General features: G+C 41.4%; 1 protein-coding gene across 3 annotated transcripts in view; it reads right to left on the bottom strand.

Annotated features, from left to right (window-relative positions):
• LOC310844864 (schwannomin-interacting protein 1) overlaps positions 1–25326 on the bottom strand; it is a 384519-nt gene that overhangs the window by 343662 nt on the left and 15531 nt on the right. The window contains exon 1 of one of the 3 annotated variants that reach the window (XM_083739579.1): positions 9063–9168. The exons of the other annotated variants lie outside the window; for them this stretch is intronic. The gene's annotated coding sequence lies outside the window, so the exon portion shown is untranslated. Of the gene's footprint in view, positions 1–9062; positions 9169–25326 lie in introns of those variants that run through there. 3 annotated transcript variants of the gene reach the window in all.

The raw sequence follows: 25326 nt of genomic DNA, 5'->3' as shown, positions 1-25326 counted from the left end.
GGACATTAAACTAACCTTCCTTATTTGACCTGTGTCTTACTACACAAATACAACGGAATAAAATTACCAAGAGAAAAATACACCCAAGTGTAATGTTAATCTGTTGATTTATGTTTTCCTGAGCATAGTCAGGCACAGTGGTTAAAGTATGCTCGCCTCAAGCACACCAGGGTTTTCTTCTCCTGAATAAAGGAACTGAATATTACTTATAGATGCATTCCCTCGAGTGTGGGAATATACAGCCATAAAATACACTGGCATGTGTTTCGTAGAAAGGAACAGAGGAAGTTGCAGCTCTTTCTCTGAACCTTTAGTGTAGGGGTACCAGCAGAATAATCCATAACCTGTTATTTTCAAACACAGATTTTAACATGGAGTAACTATTTAGCATTCATTCACTTCCATGGAAATGTTCATTTCTTCTGTAACAAGCACTGTAATTCCTGTATCACACACAAAAAAGCCAATGTCACCGAAGACGGGTGATTTGAATGGAAAGTAGGCTTGTGTATACAAATCATTTCCTTCTCAAACCACATATTGGTTTGCCTCCTGGTGTCCCAGCATGTATGAAATTGTTGGTGCCTTTAAAGGGATATATATTTATAACCCACAGCAGTAAATAATTCATCTGTCAATTTGGGGGAGGGGAGAGAGCAGGGAAACATTTCTAAGTATAATGATCATGAACTTGCCATGTGAAAGTGATTGCCGCTCATTCATATGTTGGTTGTTGTAGTTTATATTGCTGCTTTAAGAGGATGCTTCATCTAATTGTTTTGTGCTGCTTTAAAATGAGGGTTTTAAAATTTCATTTGGGATGTTTTTCTGATGCTGAAAACTTAACAGAAATTTCCTCTGAAATATGGAGCAGTATATACATTACCTGAAAAAATAAATAAACAAACAAACAAATACATATTCTTAGTCTGGGGTTGTTTTTTTCACTGCTTGTGCACACACTTGTGTCAAGACCATAATAAAACTCAACACTTTCAACCATTCAAAGTGCTTCACACACATTATCTAGGTGTCAGCTTTGCAACAACTCTGTAAGACATGTTAGAATTGTTGTTGTTGGCATCTGTCTTGAGAGAAAATGGAGTGCACCTCCAGGGGTGAAATCAAACTGCTGTGTTAGCGGCACCAACAGACCTCTCTGGGCAGTGTATATAGAGGTCCTGGGTTGCCAGATGACCACTGATGTGGTCCAAAGGAAAGCAGATCAATACATTTGACACCAGCTTGACTGCAGGAGTTGCCAGAAGGTGTACAAGACACCATCCATCCATCTTAGGGACTCCACTCCAGATTTGTGTAGAGTTTACTCCTTATCCTTTTCTTCTCCCAAAGATATCCCACAAAGTAGCATAGGATTAGGATCAGAATTTTGCTTCCCCTAGATGGGCTACCTTCCCATGTTGATGAGGCCCATCTGCCCCTCACATCCCTCTACACCACATGCAGAAACCACTTTCTTGACTGTTGGACCAACAATTGGTCTTGTCCGCTCAATCTGCTGGAGTCTGTCTTCGCACGCAGAGGAAGTTCCTAACTCACCAAGGGTTTGAGACGCATCGGCTACTCTCACCTGGTTTAGCCGGCCAGTTGAAGCCATCTCCTGGCATGTGGCAGCTGTTGCATGTTGACAGCTTCTAGGAGCCAAAGCAGCACAAACCACCCCAGAAGGAGCACAATGTGTCCTCCACCAGAGGTACTACCCCTCCCCTAACTCCCATATTATAGATGGAGGCTTGAGACAAGCTGGGGGACACCTAGTAAGGTCGTGACAGACATGAGATATGCGCTGGAGACTTACCAAATTGCATCTCAGTCTCTGATGGGTGCAATACTATATTCACTTACCTGGATTAAAGATTTGCATTGAGGGGCAAAGAGTTAGACCCCTCTTGAATTGGGGGCAGGGTACAGTTGCTTTTTACATAGGAAGCTGCCTTATTCTGAGTCAGACCCCATGGTCCATCCAGTGGCAGCTCTCCAAATAAGGATCCTTCTTTTATATAATAATAATAATAATAATAATAATAATTTATTATTTATACCCCGCCCATCTGGCTGAGTTTCCCCAGCCACTCTGGGCGGCTCCCAATCAGTGTTAAAAACAGTACAGCATTACATATTAAAAACTTCCCTGAACAGGGCTGCCTTAAGATGTCTTCTGAACGTCAGGTAATTCTTTATCTCTTTGACATCTGATGGAGGGCGTTCCACAGGGCGGGCGCCACTACCGAGAAGGCCCTCTGTCTGGTTCCCTGTAGCCTCACTTCTCGCAATGAGGGAACCGCCAGAAGGCCCTCGGCGCTGGATCTCAGTGTCCGGGCTGAACGATGGGGGTGGAGACGCTCCTTCAGGTATACAGGACCGAGGCCGTTTAGGGCTTTAAAGGTCAGCACCAACACTTTGAATCGTGCTCGGAAACGTACTTTTCCATACCTGGAGATGCCAGGGGTTTAACTTGGGGGCTTTTGCATGTAATACAGATGCTCTACCATTAAGACAAAGCCCTTCCAGAAGGAAGACGTCACCAGGTGCTCTAGACAGGTGTAGCACCACCTTTAAGTCCAGGGATCCAGATTAAGGATTGGAGGGTGGTGGCTAGGACTCTTTGCCCCTCAATCAGAGCTGGAGACCTCACACTTACAATGTGCATTGCCAAAATGTGTTTAATGAATGCACACACTCTCTCTCTGTCTAATCTTTGTTCCATCCCACTCCACTGAAATCCAAAATGGAACCACTGTGCAGAACTGGAGTCAGAAGGATACAAAACACTGAAGATTTCCATCACATTGTATCCTTGTGCATTGATATAAGCTTGTACTGTTAGAAGGGCTTTCTCATGGGAAGAAGAGCAGTGGTGGATGGGAGAAAATTACAATGAAATAGTTTAATTGCTATGATCTGTCTCAAAGCCAAGATGCTTTCCTCCTAATTTAGGCTGTTGATCTTTATATCACTGAATCAATAAATATAATTCCAAGAACAATTTTCTTACTTGGCTCCTAATGTGTGCCACACAGTGTAGTTCCATTCTGTCAGCTTTCATGACCCAGTGTCCTATTTTTCTCCCCTAACCCTTTCATTGTATTTTGTATCAGTAGGAAGTCTCCATAGCAACTATCCAAAATAAATTGATTCAGCCACTACTTTCTGGATGCCATTGCTGTTTCCGAGGTCAAAATCCAAAGGCAAGGTAAACTGAAGACCTCCTCTCTGCACACAGTGTTTGTATTTTCTTTTAAGCTGACTAGTCTCAGTGGAAATACCGAGGGCTGGGGGCATCTAGATTATCTCTCTCTCTAATGCAGTATCTGGCAACACCAGTATTGTGATGTTTCAACAGATTTTATTGTGGCATAAATTTCCTTAAACTAAAAATCTGGATGAAGTTTTTTTTCAAGGCAAATTGAATGGATTCATAATTTCCACTTGGAGACATTATTATGGTAATGGTCTGGGTGTGGGTGTGGGTGCGTGGAAGAGAAATGGAAAATCCCATCCTATCCCCAATCCATACCTTTCCCAAGCAGAGAAGCTGACTTGGAACTGTTCCTTGGAACAGTGCATGGGAAGATTTCCCCCATTCAATTCCTTTATTACCAGACCCAGCTCTAGCTTTTTAGGAAGCCCTGGGCAAAGTGTTATTTGATGGGCCTGTTCCTCTAAAGTGGCCTACGCAGGCTCACTTGGCTGTGGTGGCACTGCTCCTAAGCACTGGGTGGGTAGCCTTTTAATTGCCACTATGTCCCAAAGAGGGTGGCACTGTGGGATAAACCACAGAGCCTAGGACTTGCCGATCAGAAGGACGGCGGTTCAAATCCCCATGACGGGGTGAGCTCCCATTATTCGGTCCCTGCTCCTGCCCACCTAGCAGTTCGAAAGTACGTCAAAGTACAAGTAGATAAATAGCTCACTGTAGATACTTTGGGGGCACAATATGTGCATATTTTCAAAGCTTCCAACAAAGTCTGATGGTCTTGTTGGAAAGTTAGTAAAATGTAACCCTAGATGATCCTAGGGCTAGGTGGATTTGAGGGACCATACCTAAAGAGTCCTAATCAAATACTCTTTGTTAACATGGAAGGTGACAACTGCATCTTCAAAGGGTGCTGTCCTGGGCGTGGTGTTTTTCAGCATCTTAAGAAATTGGATTTAGATGAAGGAGTGGAGAAGATGCTAATCAAAAAATCAGAAGACACCAAACTGAGGGGGGTAGCAAATTTCTTGAAAAACAGAAATAGGATCAAATATTATCTTGACAAGATGGAAAATGCAACCAAACTAAAATGAATTTCAACAGAGATAAATCTAAGGTAATGTATTAAGGTAGGAAGAATCAGATGCAGAAACCCAGGGTGGGTGATACCTGGCTTGAGGACAGTACATGTGAGCAGGATCTGGTGCAGAGGCTATTTGTGGCCCAGCAAATTGGGGCCCATGCTGGGCCAAACCTGGCCTGCAGACTGGAGTTTCCCACTCTTGTTCTAGAGGTTCTATACTGCCCTCTTCCCTACAGATCATATTGGATGTTAAGATAAACAGAGAAGGCCTCCTTGGCAGCTCCACCACCTTCAGAGGTTTGGAGGAGTGCAGCTCCTAATTTGCGGAATTTCATCTGCACAAAGGTGTGTTTGGCATCTTCATTATATAGTATACAGAATGGCTACCTCACAATGTTTTCATGTAGCAACAGATTGACAACAAATAGGGATGCTGAATGGGTTTCCTCTATCTGTGAACCATTGGGCTAGATGACCCTTGAGGTCCCTTCCAATGCTATATATAAATATAAATATATATGAGGCGCAAAAGCATTTGATATATTCTTTTAAAAATCTGTTTTGTAATACGCTAAAGTTTCATAGTCAAAATGCTTCCAAGACAATGGCATCATTCCAAACAGGAAATCAAGGTTGTAATAGAAATGTTAATATTTTATGATCAGCATCACCAGAGGAGTCTTATCTAAGCTCCTGTGTTAATATGTCTTTAATGCTAAACAAACCCAAATCATGCAAATATTTTAAACAATTTCAGCTCTCATATTTACAGTTAGGATTGCAGGTTTGCAAAGTTCATTCCTATAATGCTTTCAATGTCTCCAGGACTAATTTCCTTATTTAAATAAATAGCATTACACAAGCTTGTAAATTTCCACTCAGTAAATGAAGAAGAATTATCTCCAGTGCGGAAGTTTCATGCTGTAGTTTTGAAAATTGGTTATTACAATTCGTGACATTATAATGAGCATTTCTTCAGTATTAAAGATTTATTTAATAGAAGCATTCAGGACTTTTACAGATAACCTTTATTAAGTTCCTCACAGTGGCCGTAGGTTGATTCTGACTTTTTTGTGCTCATGTAAGGCAGCAAAGGAGTAGTGGGAAATCCGAAATCAGGACACACAGCTGTCCAGGCGTGCACCACTGGCAATTTGCCCTGCCAGCAGACCTGGCTGACCGAACTGGAACACAGGGACACTACCTAGACCAGGCGTAGCCCTACAGATGTTGTTGTGGCCTACTAAAGTGCAGTTGAACCAACAACTCATGTTTTGCTACACAGGCACACGATAGGAGCTGAAGTTCACAGAGTTTTCCTGTAGGTTTGCTGGAGAGAACTCTGCGCCCACTGTGCCCATGCACTGTGCCCATGCACTGTGCCCTCTTTCCATCTCTTCCGCTCTGCCAGCAATGTGAGAACATCTGCTAAGTCTGAGCTCCATGCTCAGACTGCGTTTTAAGCTAGACTCAAGTGTGTCTTTGTAACTGAATTACCATTTTAAGCCTGCCTGAACAAAGCTGCTGTATCTGTTACTCTTCAACAAGTATTCTGAGTGAGTAAATGTTACTTTTATCTTTTAATAACACTGTTTGTGCGGTGGTTGTTTTAAGGGGGAGAAAAGGGGGAAATGCCAGGAAAATCCAGTCTTCCTTAAGGCATCCTGGATTACATAAACTAAAAGGCTAACACCAGCCTATCTAAGCTTCCCTTTAAGCCTTTAAGAGCACTGGGTGGATTTCAGGTTATACCCCCAGTTTACATGGGATGAGGACTCCCATTTCTTTATGAATTCTCTGGCATCCCTACGTGTTGTAAGAACAGCTTTAGCTTTTTGTCCCTCTGCTCTCCTGATCAGAATTACATATATCTGCTCTTTACAATGAGAGGAAAGTTCCCATTGGCACTAGTGGCTGCTTCCCTCCCATTGCAAATAGCAGGCACTGGGGGTGGAGGGTTGATTCTGATTGGGACCATGGTAAAGCAAAGGGTTAATGCTCTTCTTTCCTCAGGTCAGTCCCAATTTGGCTCCCCCATGCACACATATTGGCTATTAAAAAAAAAAAATATGCAAAGGGAAAGTGCATGACAACATCATGCCTAGTTTGGGCCTAAGGCCTGCCAGGGGCAGAGTCTACCAGTCCCAGAAACCTCTTCAGTGTGTTTGGGTTCCATAGCAGAAAGGTCAGCATGAAAACGGAAAGTATGTTAAGCTAGATCCAAACTTAAGTCATGTTTAGCATACACCCACCATACTCAATGGGGCTTTTAAAAAAGTCCCATTGGATTCAGTGGGTTTACTCTAAGCATGACTTGGAAGTCAACATCACACACAGTGTTCGAAGATCCATTAATGCACCATTTTCTTTTAGCAGAAATTTGTACAAGTGCATTCTTCCTCCTCATGAAAAACGAGGCAATGGGATTTCTTAGCCTTTGAATATGGTGAAGGCCCTGAACTGAATACCATTACAATTAAATTATATAGGTTTTACATTCTCCCCCAAACGTGGCCCATGTCACACTTACCTTGGGAATACCAAGAAGTACAAAATGGAATTTCATTATTTACTTGCTCGCAATGCACATGTCAAATATTACAAAGTACAAACTTCATTTCTTGTTCTCTCCCAAAGCCAGAAAAGTCCTTTGGGCAGTGCTTTTGTAGTCAGTGACAAATAGGCATGCCTAATTTATGTATATATAATTTTATGCCAGCATAATTGTGTACAGAACAGAGAGTAAGTGTTGAATTGTTTCTCAGAAAGAAAATTATTGGAAGGGTTTTGCACAGCAGTTAAGACAGACTATAATGGATTCTTTCTTCTCCAGGATGCTGCATATATGGAAGATTTATTTCTGTTAAATAAATCCTGACACAATGTAACATGTCATGTGTTGTCATTCATCTGAGGTTGTATTTACCTAATTTTAAGACCTGCTAAGGAACAGATGGGCGCAGGTGGCGCTGTGGGTTAAAGCCTCAGCGCCTAGGACTTGCCGATCGAAAGGTCGGCGGTTCGAATCCCTGCGGCGGGGTGCGCTCCCGCTGCTCGGTCCCAGCACCTGCCAACCTAGCAGTTCGAAAGCACCCCCGGGTGCAAGTAGATAAATAGGGACCGCTTACCAGCGGGAAGGTAAACGGCATTTCCGTGTGCGGCTCTGGCTCGCCAGAGCAGCGATGTCACGCTGGCCACGTGACCCGGAAGTGTCTCCGGACAGCGCTGGCCCCTGGCCTCTTAAGTGAGATGGGCGCACAACCCCAGAGTCTGTCAAGACTGGCCCATACGGGCAGGGGTACCTTTACCTTTACCTTTAAGGAACAGATTATTGTTATTATGTCCTGATATGTAAAAACCACAGAATTCAAATTTCTTTTTCCCATGATTGTATAACGTACCTAATGATGGTGTTCCCTGGAAAAGACCCTGATGTTGGGAAAGATTGAGGGCACAAGAAGAAGGGGACGACAGAGGACGAGATGGTTGGACAGTGTTCTCGAAGCTACAAACATGAGTCTGACCAAACTGCGGGAGGCAGTGGAAGACAGGAGTGCCTGGCATGCTCTGGTCCATGGGGTCACGAAGAGTCGGACACGACTAAACGACTAAACAACAACAATGATGGTGTAGTTGCTAGGCTGGATAGATGGCCAGGTGCTTGACAGCTTTCTGGCTAGACACTAAAGAAGCTGTCCTGTTTTCCAAAAGTCAGAGCTGGGGCAAACCTGGTTCTCCATCACATGGGTTGGCACAATCCATTTCGTTGCATGAGGTGAAGTCTAAAACGGCATTCCATTCTACGTACAGAAACTGACTGGGCTGGCAGGTCAATCGGATTTCAACATTGGTGACAAGCAGATTCCCTCCAGGGCAGACCATGTGGCATGCACACAGATTTGTCCTTTTAATACCTCACTCCACTCTCCACCCGCATTTAATGCAGCCTAACAGTAGGCCAGCCCTGTCTGTCAACCTCCACTGCTGATCAGAAAGCTTTTGTCAGCTGTGATTAGTGGTCTACTATTGTAACAGAGTTAGACTACTCTGGGGAGAGCCCTGGTTTAGCTGCTTTTGATTAGAAAAATGCTACATTATTAGAGCCAACAATGTGTTCCTTTCAGAGTTAGACTTTCATTGCCAGAACATTCTAGAGCCCTGTCAGATATCCCCGTTCCCTCAACCTCAGTTATCTAGTACAGTGGTACCTCGGTTTAGGAACGTAATCTATTCTGGAAGATCGTTCAAGTTCCGAAATGTTAAAAAAATTGAAAACTCAGTATGGAAGCCTCAAAATGGAAAACTCAATACGGAAGCTGAGTTTCATGTTCAATTTCCAAGGCATGTTCGAAAACCGAAGCATTTACGTCCGGGTTCACAATGTTCGAAAACCGAAACGTTTGTCAACGGAGACATTCAAAAACCGAGGTACTACTGTACCTGTGTTTGTGCCTCTTTAACTGTTTTGCTGAATCCAATTCTCTCAGAATGCTTCACAATTTGCCAGTAACACAGACCCTCCAAGTGTCCCTATTTTTCAGGGATGTTCCTGATTTAGAGAACCCATCCCAGTTTCTGATTTGATCCCGGAATGTCTCACTTTTCCTTAGGATGTCCCTAATTTCATTGAAAAAATGTTGGAGGGTTATGGTAACATGGTTAGGCTTTGGTGAGAGATGGACTCTTCCATCAGAGCTGGGATAAACTTAAACTGGTTATAATACACACACACACTTTATATACATAGGGGGCAAGTCATACCTCAAAGGTGACTGTTGGCAGTTTCTGAAGACTTGAGAGCCACTGCTCCTCATAGAAGCCTCAAAGTGGCTTTTCCCTCAAGCCATTTTCTCCTAGTCCTCCAACCCAGCCAATTATGTCCACACTGCCTCTCACCAATCAATGCTCTGCTGCTCCCCTCTCACTGACAGTTGACCCCCCACCAACTGCCCATTACCTGTCCAACAGAGTGGACCTCTAGCCAATTAGACAGAAATTTGAACTGCCGCTTACTAAATGTTTTGTCCGCCATAACTTGTCATCTAGCAACCATTGCTAAACAGTCTTGTTACTAGAACTATGCAAGGCCTCATAGCTGTCACAGAGGTCACAGAATATATCTTCCTTTTAAACACAGACACAACATGTCATATATGAATGACACACACACACACACACACACACACACACACACACACACACCATTTCTAATAAATAGTGTTGAGGTTTCATGGTGACTCTTGTTTTTTAAAAAATTGCAAACTGATGTCAAAATGTGGAGAACTAAACTTAGGACTTGAAAAATGATAAGCTGGTAGAAACCAAAATCAGCCAATTCATCCACCCACCCCCCTCTCTCTCTGTGTGCACACATAGATATAATTCTGATATAAGGAACAACACACATCCGAGCACTGAACTTCCCCCAACTGTTGGATACAGAAATGGTCATAGATGGCTTAGCAAGTAATCAGATTCAGTCTCTACGGAAAGTGCAAATGGCTTATAAAGTAGACATCCACGTACAAACGTCTTAAAACAGCAATATTTGTTTGATGCATGGAGGTCCACAAGGCTTTTCCCACTTTAACTTCTGTTCCTCCCCAATTATTAGCTTAAAATATTCTTGATTAAAGATCTTGACAGAATTTATTGTATTAATGTTAATGTCAAATGAAGCACAATAAAGAATGACTTAAGAAGCTTGCAAACCTTTAGCAAACCACAGTAGCATAAGATGACACATAATTACAACCTCTTAAATCCTTTACTATTTATAGCATCATTCTTTAGGGAAGAGAGCTTCATGTTGTGATACTCCTGAGCCTTGGACATGTGAACTATGGTTAAGAGTTCGTAGTAGCACCCATTATCTCATCAAGCAATAGAAATAGTGTACATTCTTCTTATGGTTATAAGCATATGACTGCAGAGCTGGCCCACCTATGAGGCAGGAAGAAGCACCTGCCTCAGGCAACGGAAGTGCAACAGGCAGTGCCCAGCCTGCCCCACTGCTTCTGCCACCCCCAGAATGCCCCCTTCTCATCATGTGATGTTACTGCTTGTCTTCCCTGCCTCTGGAGTGAAGGAGACAAGCGGCAATGCCTGAAAGAGCACCCTGGCTCACAGCAAGTTTGATGAGAGCCATAATTTTCCCATATGCAGTGTTGCTACTTCTCTTCCCCATCAATGAGACAAATGGCAATGACTTGTGGAATACTTCAGCTCTTGCCAAGTTTGAGGAGAGCCAGGGCGTTCCTGTGCACAGCATGCCATGGGAAGCCCACAAGCAGAACTGGAGTGTAACAGCACCCTCACCATCAGCAGCCAGTATTCAGAAGCATGCTATCTCTGACACTGGGGGCAGGATACAGCCATCACGGCTAGTAGCCACTGATAACCTTAACCTCCACAAATTTGCTTAATTCTCTTTTCAAGTCACTGTGGCCATCCCCACCTCTTGTAGAAGCAAATTCCACAGTTTAACTGTGGTGAAAGAAATGAGTTTGTTTAATGCCTGGTGTGGCTTGTTGTAGCATTATATCTCTGCCTGCAGATTGTGTGGTTAGATTCTAAAAACAAATGCTCTTTGGAGATCAATTTGTGTTGGTGTTTCAGCTCCCCCCAAACAGGTGGTTGTCATTCAGGCCACATCATTTTACTCACACGCTAATCCATCTTCCTCTAGCAGACGGTATGCAGAAGATCATAAACCTTTTGCTACAAACAAAGTGATGCTGGGAAACTGTTATGCTTGGCAAAATATTGATCATTCAAAATGTTCCAGAAAGAGCAGAAAGTGAATTGTTAGAAGCAATGAGGACATAATTACTCCTAAATTTAGAACAAATACAGTAAAACAATTGGGAAGTGAATGGTTTTCTATTTAAACCTTATGCTCTCTATTTTATTACCAGGCAAGAAAAAGTGGAACAAGTATATTAAGATCAATACTTCCTGTTCCTATGGTAGCCTAATTTTTCTTGGTAAGTCTTTGGTAATTATTTATTCTAAACCAGTACATTAGTATTCTAAAATGTGCAGAATCTTACATTTCAGTACAGTATTCTTGGTGAAAAATATATAAAAAGCATGGCTACATCTCTTGGAGCAAGTGAGTAAGAGAGGAAAGAAAGGAGCTGTCTCTTGTTCTTGTCCATATGCATGTGTGCAAATTTCAAAATATTCACTTTCCCTTTGTCAAAAACTATGCTAGAAAAGGAGACACAACTGGTTTACAAATACCCAGAAGGCAACTTTGAAGCTCAAACTATACAACCACTGTTGCATCCATTTCCAGACCATGGTTGTTTCAGCTCATAGAGTGATGGAGCTGCAGGATCCACAGTCACAGAAGTGGTCATTGCTTGGGACTTCTGGGAGAGGAACATGGTGGACTGAATGTCTTTGGTTAGCAGGCTGCCAACAGAGATAATTATGTGATGATTGATGATAGCCAAGCATAAAACTTGGCTATCAAATTCACTCTGGAGAAAGAGTGAACAGGGGATGAACATCTGATGCTCTGAAAAAGCCATTTTCTATGTCTGGAGACTGAGAAGTTGTCAGCTCCTGGGAACCCTGAAGGGGTGAGCAGCCTATGAGTGGAGGAATCAACATTGTGCCCAAAAACCAGTAAGAGCCCTGATGGGCCTGGGGTGTGCAAAATTCTCCCTTTCTTAATCATCTCTGAGATAGTTATAATTTACAACTGAGAAAGGTTTCTCCGTCTGCCAGTGGAAATTTACATTCAGTGTGTGCTACCTTTTGGCTTTAAGAAGAAAGGAAGGGTCAATCATTAACAGCTGAAGGCAAAACCAAAAAAACAACACCATTTTCTAACATTCAGCAAATATTTGATGAGCAAGTAAAATGGATTAGGTCTAAGCCTGGTGAAATGAGGAATGAAAGTAGAGCAGAGAAGAATGAAATAGGGAAGGTGGAATCAAAGTGGACACAGAGACTTTGGAGAAGAATATGGATAAAAGATTGTCAGAACAGGAGGGTGAAATGGTAGAGTTGGCAGCAACAGATGGTGAAATGGAAAAGCTTAGAGGAATGAAGCAGCCAGATGGTGGAGTTGTCTTGTTGGAGAAGTGGAATGAAGCCATGGATGGAGAGATGAATAGACATCCTGAGCTAGCAGCAATAGAGCTGAGAGAGAAAGGACTCTGTGTACAACTTGGACTGAATTTAGAAGAAAAGCTAGCAAACCTCTGGCACTTTTCTTGGGGGGGGAAATGGAAAATGTGTAAAGGGAAGGGATAATTTTTAAAATCAGGATGGAAGACCATGGCAAATACAACAGGAAATGGGAATGGAAGATATAGAACTGGGTGTGAGTTAATGAATACATAACAAGAAAAGAACTATGGAATGTTATTTTAATATATGATCACAGCAGAGAGTCTTGTGTTGGACAAAGATGGAATAACTTACTATTGTTTAATATGGAGGAATGGTTGTTGAAGTTATTTGATTTGATTAGAGAAAACCTATTGCTGACATTTATTAATAACAACAATTAGAGAAACCCTTTTGGACTGTTTGTGTGAAAAGGCAAATGCATGAATGGGTTGGAAGATTGGGAAAATTTTCTCTAACAGCTGGATGTCATTCTATAGTGAATGTTTTGAATAATTTATTTTTATGCTTCTGACAAATGGAAAATTGAAAGTCCTTTTTATTTTTTATTTTTCTTCTTTCTTTCTTTTTTCTTTTCCTTGAGTGTCCTCTACATGCATCACACACACATGAAGGTGGTGGATGGTTGGTGGAAGGACCCTGAGTGATGACAAGGGTGAGAGAGACTGATAGAAGAAAGGAAAGCTCCCAGGTGAGAGCTGAGATGCTTCTGTGTAAGACAAAGGCTAAGAGCTACCATTGAGAGGGGACTCTTTGTTTTCTTTTTTATTTCTCTCTCTGACTTTGTTTGTATTCAGATTAGTCTATTTTATCTTATTGTATTATGGAAAAGCTTTAATAAATAATTATTTCAGAAGAAGAAGAAGAAGAAGAAGAAGAAGAAGAAGAAGAAGAAGAAGAAGAAGAAGAAGAAGCCATTGCTTCTTTAACACAGCGTCTGGCTTCTACACATGATCTAAGGGATCTGAATAACAAAATAAACAACAAGTGATGATGATAGCAGAGCAATGACCATATCCAGTTCTTTAATAGGACGAGACAAAGGAGCTGAATATGTTTTGTTTGCAATTAAAAGTTGTTTGCATCACTCCTCTCTTCATCTATCAAACAGAAAGAGTGTTTAGTTTTTAAAACAGGCTGTGATGGTGTCTGGTGGGAATACGGTTCAGTGACAAAAGTTTATTACAGGAAGTCAACTCTGGAAAGTTACAAAGTGATGATAAGGCTAATTGAGCTGCCTTTCCCTCCTGCATTGCAGCAACACACACACAACAATGCAGGTTTTATGGTGGCAGCACTGCTCAAATATTGTCTCCCATTGCTTTTTTAATTAAAACACAATGCCTACTGGATTAATAAGTAGGTGCCGGTCTGTAGCCAAGCAGTTTGTGAGCCTCAGGCTACACTTTGTGTGTTTGTGTGTATGGGGGTGGCAGCATTAATCAATCGGAAACAACCCAAACTTATATGCAAGCAGCTTTTGTTTAAACTAAAGCTCTTTGATGTGATCATGAATGATAATTTTAAAAATATATAATACAATTAATATATGCATGTCATGTGTCCAAGTCCCTGTGGTTCAAGCCAGTGCCTTTGTACTGCTTGACCAGTAAACTAGTAAACAAAGAGGGTTCAATTTTGACTTAGCAACTGGCAAAAACACTGTCTCCATGTTTTTCTGTATCACTCTGCAGGAAGACTTAAGCAGTGGAAACTTTTAAAAGGCACAAAAATGAAAGATTTAGGGAACTAAAATGCAGTGGTACCTTGGGTTACATATGCTTCAGGTTACATACGCTTCAGGTTACAGACTCCCCTAACCCAGAAATAGTACCTCGGGTTAAGAACTTTGCTTCAGGATGAGAACAGAAATCATGCAGCATTGGTGCAGCTGCAACGGGAGGCCCCATTAGCTAAAGTGGTGCTTCAGGTTAAGAACAGTTTCAGTTAAGAACAGACCTCCGGAACGAATTAAGTACTTAACCCAAGGTACCACTGTATTGTATTCCAATAAAACTAAATTACAGTAAGCAGTTTTGGAACCTGTTAGCCAAGCACAATGTTGATCCAAACCAATGAAAACCATTTAAAAGATGCAGTTTAAAAACCAGCAGTGGTCCTTCAAATGTTGATTGACTCCAACTCCCATCAGCCTCAGCCTCTCAATGAAAAGAAGCTCAGAACAAATGGGTTTTCAGACCTTTACATATCTCTTCATAAGCCAGCCCCTTCTGAATCAATGGGGCTTATTACCAGGTAAGTGAGCACCAAACTGCAGCCCAAATAATCTTGGTCTAAGTGCAGCACAGCTATGTGTTACCTTAAGTACACCTGAGTACATGGCTGAGTGACAAGAGTTTTTATCAAATGCTTCATTTTCCTTTATTAAACCCCTTTACATAAAGTTCGCCAAGCGTATGCTTGTTGAAGTTTAGTGACATTTCTGGAAATGGTTTCTCTCGCCCCCTCCCCTTTCCCTCCCTTTCTGCTTCAAGAACAGAATTTGCATTCAAATTAATGTGACTGACACATGGCAAGATAGGCAGCAGTTCTGAGCACAGTCCATTGAAATGTAACTGGAACTTATACAAGAGCAGGGATGTGGAAAGGTATTTCTCATATATATATATATATATATATATATACACACACACACACACACACACATATATATATATTTACGAAAGCAAATATATATATATATATATATATATCCAACTGGTATAACAAGGAATGCATTATTATCTTGCATATATTTTATATATTGACGTTTCCCAAATAACAATTTGAAGACACACTAGTGTGCTTTGACAAGGCTGCAAAGGCACTGAGACGGATTATCATATGGAACGAGCTCAAAGCTAGGGCTAAAAACTAGGGCACCTGTTGCTACTTTTTGTGATTTAATGGAGTAAGGAAGCAATCTTAAAAAGAGGAAGCCAGAGGAAGTTATGCCAGCTTAAACTATGCCAGATCCAAGCTCCATTCAGAAGCAGTGTTCTTGCTTGCTGAGCCGATCTAAGCCTGGGAGAGGGAAAACAAGCCTTGTAAACTGAGTTACACGACCCTTTCCCCCAGTTTAGACTATGCTGGGTTGTAAGGTCACATGACCAAGCTGAACAGGCTGAGGATCCAGCTAAGTCTAGCTGCCTCCTACACTCACCTGGAAACCCCCTCTTCAGGGTTTACACCTGACGTTTTCCCAGTAGTGGTGTATGGAAGTGAGAGTTGGACCATAAAGAAGGCTGATCGCCAAAGAATTGATGCTTTTGAATTATGGTGCTGGAGGAGACTCTTGAGAGTCCCAGGGACTGCAAGAAGATCAAACCTATCCATTCTGAAGGAAATCAGCCCTGAGTGCTCACCGGAAGGACAGATCCTGAAGCTGAGGCTCCAATACTTTGGCCACCTCATGAGAAGAGAAGACTCCCTGGAAAAGACCCTGATGTTGGGAAAGATGGAGGGCACAAAGAGAAGGGGACGACAGAGGACAAGATGGTTGGACAGTGTTCTCAAAGCTACCAGCATGAGTTTGACCAAACTGCGGGAGGCAGTGGAAGACAGGAGTGCCTGGCGTGCTCTGGTCCATGGGGTCACAAAGAGTCGGACATGACTAAACGAGAACAAAAACTGCTGGATCTGAGTTGGGATGAGACACTTCAACATGTGTAGCTCTGGCTGAAGCCGGGCTCAGGATTTATGTTGGTGACTATTGAACTGGAAAAGGTTCCCTATTCTGAGTTAGGCTTTTCTCAGTAAGACTTGCCCCCTTGGCCTCAAGAACCTGGCAGCTACCCACCTCGTCTTACTGTACTGTGGAGATGCACAGGTCTGATTGGTGCACATAGTACTGAATGCAGCCGCAAACGGTGCAGTAAGTAAGAAGTAAGCAAGCAAAGAGAAGATGGATCGCCCCCAACTCTTAGAAACTCTCCTGTAAAGACAGAACCTGAGGCACTGCCTACATAGGAATTTCTGTGAAAGCAAGTTTTGCACTTCAGTTTTTAAACAAATATTTTAACTGTTTATTCACACTAGCTTTGAAAGGAAAAAGTTTACCAGTCTATAGCAGTATTTTAGGATATTTCCGGACAGGTATTTATTGTAGGATCGGTGCTTCTCATATGTGCAAGGTATTTTTTGCAGCATTCACACAAGTAATAGCTTTGGCACCTAACTTCCAACCCCTACTCCTCCCACCCCTTTAATCCAGGTTTAGGAATGCAGGAATCTGCCTTACAGAGTGTCAAATCATTGGTCCATCTATCTCAATATTATCTGCACTGTCAGCAGCTCTCTAAGGTTTCAGATACAGCCCTACCTTGACACTGAAATTGGGACCTTCTTTGCAGAGCAGATGCTCTGAAATTGAGCTATGGCTCTTCCCCTTTCCGGGGAAAATCTGATAAGTAAATTTTTGCCAACAACCCAACTGCAAAAACTCAACGACCCATTTGCAAATTAAGTCCCCATCTGGAACCACCCTTAATTAATTTTTATATAGGGGAATGTTTTGCTCCCCCAACAATCAGTGTCTGTTCTCATTTCGACACTGCACATCTCTTCTTACTTCTTCCAAAATGTTTTGGCATGCATAACGTCTTCCCCCTGAGATGGTAGGCTTGGTACAGACATCTATTTGAATAATTTAAATCAATTTACTTGCATAAATTATACAAAACACTCGTGGGTACTAATTCCTCCTTTGTATGCATGCCTGGAAGTTGATGGAAACTATGTGCACAAAACCAAGGCCTAGAATATGCAACTGAAAGTCCTTAGCTGAACTCCCTGCTCATTTATTCAAAAGCTATTAGTCATATCAGACATCTCATTGATGTAATAAGGCAACTGGCTAGATTTCCACAAGAATCCATTTCATATTTGAGTGTACTCACCCAAAAGCAATAATGCACTCCTGAAATTCAGAGCAATTATTTATTAGAAACATTTCCATTTGATGGCAATTTTGAAATAGGGGACTGTGATGATTACCTGGCTGTTTATATATCTGGTGGGGGGGTTTTTTAAGGAGAAAAAAAGAAATGGCAAGCACCTTTACAAGCACACAAAATGGCTATCTTAGTGACTAATGGTTCACCTCAGATCAAACACACAGTACATTTCCTTCACAGTGAATAGATTGCACATTCTTGCTTCTATTGACTCTTCTTTATTAGTGCTTTGTATAACACTAAGTAAATGTTTTGTCACCAAAATTTGACAGACAAAATTATTCTTTGCTGATTTTTCCAGCTCTGAAACACACATTAGCCTGCCTCTGTTGGTGTGAAGTGGAGGATGCAAAATGGATGTGATCATTCAGAAAATGTAATTTCAGGATGTAGCAAGCATGGTTCCACCTGGAAATTTCTAGCTGGAGAGCACTAGAATTAACGAAAGGCTAGCTTAAAAGTATTCTATCCTCTAGTCCTTTAATCATGTCCACAACCATGTTTACAAAAGTTAGCAACATTACCAAGCAAGCTATGGTTAGAGTCAAGGTCTAGTCTGCATTTCTCAGATGGACTTCATCATAAGATCAGTTTTTCTAGGCCCACACCCAAGAATTCAAACTCAAGTTTGATGTTGGTCAAATATCCTGTGTATTTCCCCTTATTCTTTGCTTTGTTGTTTAGCACTTGAATGTGAATGCTGTTGTCATACTACAGCATCGGACTTGTTGAATTTAAGTTTCGAAAACAGTAACCCACAAAGGTTGGCTGTGTGACCTACTTTGCCATTCTCTGTTTGAAGGTTTGTTGGGTCAAAGTTGAAAAATAAAAGAGCAACAGGACAGAGAAGGGGACTTGAAGTTTCCCATCAAGAGTTAGCGCCTGGACATTAGAACACCACCTCTGAGCAGACACACCTTATTTTCGCAAAGAAATTAGGCATCTTTCAGCTATTTTTTAGGAAAATTTTGCAAAAACAACACTGCTGGTATCCGTTGCCATACATCTAGATTTTCCTGGACATTTAGCCGATTTCTGCCCGGACACTGCTTTCAGATACAGTATTCCGAATGTAACATGTTTTGAGCATTGGTTTTTGGAACAAGTTGGACTGGAAAAAAATTATTTCAAGAAGAATCAGATTTTCCTGTTTTCTTGGACAAACTCATACTAAGCTCATATAATGGATATCATCATCATTAATTAAATTTGTATACTGCCCATCAGCTGTAGATCTTAGGGCAGTTCACAACATAAAAATACAGGATAAAAACTCTCTCTTTAATGTTTGGTATTCAGGTATGGATAGGTAAAAGTAAAGGTACCCCTGCCCGTACGGGCCCAGTCGTGTCCAACTCTGGGGTTGCGCGCCCATCTCGCTTAAGAGGCTGGGGGCCAGCGCTGTCCGAAGACACTTCCGGGTGACGTGGCCAGCGTGATGAAGCTGCTCTGGCGAGCCAGAGCCACACACGGAAACGCCGTTTACCTTCCCGCTAGTAAGCGGTCCCTATTTATCTACTTGCACCCGGGGGTGCTTTCGAACTGCTAGGTTGGCAGGGGCTGGGACTGAGCAACGGGAGCGCACCCCGCCGCGGGGATTTGAACCGCCGACCTGATGATCGGCAAGTCCTAGGCTTTGTGGTTTAACCTACAGCACCACCTGCGTCCCTCAGGTATGGATACATGAGTATAAAATTCAAATATGCCCCATCAAGCACAAAGGACATCCCCGATTAGGGTAAGTGTGTGTCCTTTTTAAAAAAATGGGAAGCAGGGGCAGAGAGAAAACCACCCTACTGTTTTTGTGTTGCTTTAAGAAATGTATCTAATTCTACATGCATACATTTCCCATGCCTGACAAGATGTGCATGTCTTCTGGCATGTTCACCTGGTCCAAAAGGAATCTGAGGAGTGTTCGTCTGGCTGGAAAGTTACTGGGTGTTATTCAAGTAAGCTTTATTCATAGTAGACCCATTGAAATTAATGAACATTATTAAGTTAGGCCCATTAATTTCAGCGGTTCTATTCTGAATAAAACATAATTGAATACCACTCACTGTCACTGCAATGACAACTGCTCATATTGCTATAGCTTATGCAGATAAATTGAACTAGAACACTGATGAACATTCAGGCCTTTGTAGCTTTATCTTATTAGAGAAAAGAACTATACCCAAATCTATTAACTCACTGACACTTAAAACAACAACACACACCAGAAACATTTTCAAATGTTAACAAAATACATCTGACAACAAAAGAAGTCAATATATTATTCTGAATGTCATTTGAAAGATGTTTATCATTGTACAGGGACCCTAAAAAGGGGCCTTCTCTGTGCTGGCCCCCAGTTATGAAACACCCTCCCCTTGGATGCCTGAATGGCCACTCCATTGATGGACTCTTGACCCATAATGAAAACCCATTTGTTTCCCAAAGCCTTTGGAGGTTAAATCTGATTAAATCTGCTTGGATCTCTCTTTTTGTATCACTGCTAAATAGAATTAAGCTGTTATTGATTACTACAAATATTTTAATAGTGTCTCACGATACTTTGTTGATTTTGTTATTATCAATACTTATTTTATGGAAATTGCTTTGGGTTTTTTTAAAAAATAAAATGATGTATGTAAAAAATAATAATAACCAACCAAACCCCCCCCCCCATATTCTCTCACGTACACCACGAACAGGGAGAGACATATTATGCAGATGACTCCAAAACTGTGGGAAATCTACAACAGTGTACAAAGTCCTCCACCGAGAAGCTTCATCACTCTGACTGGCATTTTATTTATTTCTTCCCTCAATTAACAAACATGAAATCATTCAACTTCAGATGAGCACTTTATGCTGGCTGAAGCTGGCAAACAAAAGCCATTAATTACAGTCTCTAAATTTAGTGATGTATGAAATGTTGGCATCTATGAAAAAACACTGTAAGGAAAAACAGTTCCCAAGCTGGACTCCAGGAGCAGGGCAGGCAGTGCAACCACTATGATGTCGTACTCTCTAATCCAAAGGTAAAGAAGCAGCCAACCCAATCCATTGCCCAGAAACAATGATAACTCTAACTATTTGACGTTTGTGGCAAGGAACTGGCAGTGGAATGTAGAATGCAGAAGCTGTCTTCCCTGGCTTACACAAAGAGAAGCTTTGAGGTATTTGAAGAAAGAAACAGGACAGGAATTACAAGTGAGTTGTGTTTCCTCTTATTGTGCTTCTACTATGACACTCATAAAAGAATGCATAAGAATGCAAGAGCCCATCTGGGTGAGACCAAGAGCCTTTCTAGTTCCCTCATTGGCCAACCAGATGCCTATGGGAAGCCTAGAAGCAGGACATGAGTGCAATAGCAGTTATCCCTCTCCTATTCCCCCAGCAATTGGTATTCAGAGGCAGACAATCTCTGATACAGGAATGTAATGCATAAATTGCTTTCTCCGCACCTAACACCACCCCAATCTAAGTTATAAATGGAACATTCTACTTGGGGATTCAGATGACTCCCACAGTTATGAGTGGGGTGGTGCACATGATAGCCATGTCCTCTGGTCTTCCACCCACTGAGCAGGCTTTTTGTGCATAGTGATCCACATAAGCAGAGGGTGGATTGTGGTCCAATTAAGGTCCCATCACATGAAGGAGCTCTAGGTACACACATTGGTACATCCCTAAAGGTAAAGGTAAATGACCCCTGGATGGTTAAGTCCAGTCAAAGCCGACCCCTTCACATACCAGCACAGATGAATGAGAAATGTCTGTTGGGACTGCAGCCCCCATCACACATTCTTCTCATGGAGAGAGGGATCTTAACTCCCTATTAGAAGAATGAAAGGAAGAGCAAATCTCTTTCCCTTCCTCTCCCGCTTTTTTATCAGAACATCTCAGGTCATTTAAAGAAAGAGTACAGTATGAATGAGAAAGTCAATTGCCCTTAAATAGTAGCAACATTACGGTAAAATAAGCATAGATACACAGAGAGAATGAAAAAAGGCATTGTGTCCATGCACTTGACTTCTCATGTGGATTTTGGAACTGACCACAATAACCTGGTGCTGAAATATCATTCCTTCTCAAAGGTCTGCCATCTCCCCTTCTAATGGTCATTTTTTTAAAAATACCCCCATTCCATATCCAAGAGGTATAATGATCAAGGTAACAGTTTGTGTCAAAACTATTAAAAATATGATAATTCCCCCAAAATATAATAACCCCCAAAACAATAATCCATAACATCACTATATAGAATACAATGAAGAACTTATTAACAAGGTACTAACACACAACTAATAATAACCAGAGAAGAATTCATGAATGTATAATAAAAATATAAGTGTCCAATAGAATGGGGATGAGGAACCTTTGACTCTCCAACTGTTGTCAGCCCTAAGTGGGCAACGGTCAGGGATTATGAGAATTGACATTCAGCAATATTTTGAGGGCCACAGGTTCTCCACACCTGCAAGAGGAGATGCCCAATGGGACAAAAAAAATACCTGATTAAGAAAAATGAAATTATAAACCAATAACCCATTAACCAACGCATAAGATTAGGGAATATATAAGCAACAGCCAATAAGACTAGACAGTATAGTCAGTGTGTGCAGCCTGTCTGTTCTCTAACAGAAACTTCCTCTCCATGTGGATGTGGTTCCCTTGGAACCTTTAGCAAGTCCTATTTGCTATTCTGAGTTGCTGATCTGTCGGTCACAAATAAATACAGCTACTGAAGTTTTCCTGACTCCTCCTGCTTCCTGGTGTTAGGACAAAACTGTTGCAAGGTTTCCTCCCACAGGGAGTACCTTTCCCAAATCCACAACATACTATAACCAAGACAGGTTATAATTTAAAGCCCATTCATAAATTCCAGTAGTATTCCCCAGCAGGTTACATGTACCATTATACACCATAGTTTCCCTCTCCGACCTCAACACAAACAGGAGGTAACTTCTAAAAACCCAGATTCTCCAAAGGTTATAATGCAAGGGGACGCAAGAAGTTTTATGCTGTAGTAAGGAATGGGAAGAAGATATTAAAGCTTGATGCCTCTCAGGGGAACAAAAGTCAAATACTATATAATAGAAAAACTCTGTGAAAAACAGGCTGACTAAACAGCAGTGCAACATTATCCATGCTGAAGAACCCCAACCAGTACATAACCCGAGTTGCACATTCAGAGAGCTCCCATCTTGCCTTGCTGCTCTGAGCAAATTTAGAAGTGTAATAAAGCCATTTACACAATTAACATACATACTGTGTAATGGTGAGTGGAAATGTTAGCATCCTTTTGTTAGCTAGGCAGAGGGAAAGAACACAATGGAAGCTCACGGTCCAATTTTGCAGCCATCTGGGGTAGTGAAAACAGCAGTAAACTTGAAAAGTGCTGTTATTATACACATTATTGGTCCTAACGAGCCGATGTTTTCAAATATTTATGCCATTTATGCCTAGGTTAATGCTTTCAGATTTTTGTAGGGAGGAAAGGAAATGTTTTCAGCTTCTTACTGCTATTAGATGGCCATTAATCATATCCACCTGTAGAAGAATACAGATTACACCGTCAAAGAGCACTAGGGTAGAATGTCTGTCGGAACATGTAGGACATTCAATTGCTATTTGCAGCACAATCCTCTGCATGTCTTTACTCTTGGGTAAAGGACTGCAAGCCATATGCTTTTATTTTATTTTTGTTTATGTGACAGGCACCACTAGTAACTATTGTCTATGACTGCTTTATCTCTTCATGTCAAGAATACCTCCACATATTGCATTTAGTGGAACGTATCTATCACTAATCTCATTGCTTGGCTTATGAAATGAACATGAAGTTACTCACAAGGACAATAAAGCCCAGATTTTAATTTAAAATTCATGTAAGGATATTCATACACTTCTTTGTGACAGGCACTGTCACCAAGGTCTATATTTAATTGCTTCCTCCACCCCCACCCCAAGTGAATATGTTGGCTGTCCCGATGATAAATCTACAGCCTATCCCTTGCCAAAGAAAAATTGCACAGGCTTTTCAGTATGTTGGCGCTGCAGGTCACATCTATCATCCTCAGGCCTCTGTTTTGCTTTTAATTACAAAACTTCACTCAAGAATGTTACTTCCAGTCCTAAAGCGAAGTGAAGGAAAATGTAGGTTTTAATTTGCAGAGTAGCACTTAAATTTTCAACCCAGACGACATTAATTTGCTGGTACTAAGCAACCGCCACAACAAAAAAAGTGTAATTTAGATTTCCATGAAAACCTTGTGACTATGTTACAACTCCACATTTCCCGAGCACGTGGTACACTTGCTACAAAATTGTGGAATATTTCTATTCCACTGGAATAAATGGGATTTAATTCCTTTGAGTTTGGTGAAGTTTAAGGGCACATCCTTTTGGATGTGGGACCCCCGCCACCAAAAAAAAAACGTAGTGGAGCTGATTACAGAGATTATTCATCTCCTTTTGGAGATGCTTTGCAGAACATGAGTGGAAAACAAAACAGAAGGCATGTGAATCAATATTCTGTGAATCAATCAAGATCCTCCAGGCATTCAACAATACATTTACACACATTAACACACATGCACCAAACACATTACATAGCAGCTCTGATTGCAGTGTGCCAACATTAAGGACTGCAATGAACACAGTGTCGCCTGTCTCTGCTTTTATCTTCCCATCCCACTAAAGGTCTTGGAAACTCAGTTGCCCAAAACAATGAGATGGTTTAAAGAAACAGAGGAGTTAGGGCAAAGCCTTTTATCCACAGATGGATCAGAAGGCAGCAGTTATTGATGTGGCCCAGGAGGAATCTGAGCCTGCCTTTTAAAAAGTCCATCAACTTCAGCTGGTTACACCGCCACCAGATTGCCATCACTCGAGCATATTATTTCAGCATTTTTCAATCTACCTCTTTGATTTTCCATCTCCGGGCTCAATTTAAATATACTAGTTCTTCTATTTAAAGTCCTAAATGGATTGGGACCTGGGTATGCTAAGGACAGCCTATTCCTAGATGTGCTTTCCTATGCACACCTTGAGCTTCTGGTCCGTATAACCCTTCTGATGGGATGTCTAATAGGAGCAGGGCCTTCTCAGTAGTGGTGCCAACTTTATGGAATGCTCTCCACAGGGAGACCCACCTGGTCCCAGCCCTGAGCACCTTTGGGCAAAAGAAAACCTGGATTTCCAAAAAGACATTTGGAATCCGGGGGTTTTTATATTTACTGTTTATCTGTTACAGCCATATGTGTTATACCCCAATATATATAATTTAACACACACACGTGATCTACTTGAAATTCTGGGCATGGTTACTGCATACTTACTATGAAGATGCCTTTTATAGTAACCTCTGTGCAAAGGGTTAAATGTATCAGTATCAGCAGCCTAAGATTGTGGAGCATGACAGAAGTTTTCCATTTAGAGAGAAATCTTTTGATCAATAACTATCACAATAGGATATTTTTATTCTATGAAAAATTACATAGCAAAAATCCCTGCTATGACTGGTTCTATATATATTTAATAGCCTCCAAGAAAAGACAATGCCAAGTGAGTTACAACATTGACTTGGGTTCTGTAAGATAAGGTTTTAAGAGAATCAAGTGTGAACTCCATTATGATCATAACTTTATTTCAGGGGAAGTCGGTAAATGGCAGATGAATCATGTTCTACATACACGACGTTTCTTGAGCATTTAGGCATATCTGACATAAATGTGCTAAATGCCCAAAGACCAGAAAGATGCAGCCCCAATTTGAAGCACAGCCCAATTTCTGTGACCATGTTTAGAGATGAGTCCCCAGAAAGCACGTATGGGGAGGAGGGGAGTGATACTTACATGTTAAAAGGCTCCAAATAAGGAAGTATTCAAGATTCATTGTTAACGTGTTATAAATACATAGGTAGCTGTTACCCCAGA

This window comes from Podarcis gaigeae (assembly GCF_964106915.1).
Source record: "Podarcis gaigeae genome assembly, chromosome: 5".
Lineage (NCBI taxonomy): Eukaryota > Metazoa > Chordata > Lepidosauria > Squamata > Lacertidae > Podarcis > Podarcis gaigeae.
Note: the sequence above shows the minus strand (reverse complement) of the source record. Positions and strands in the feature narration are given on the sequence as shown.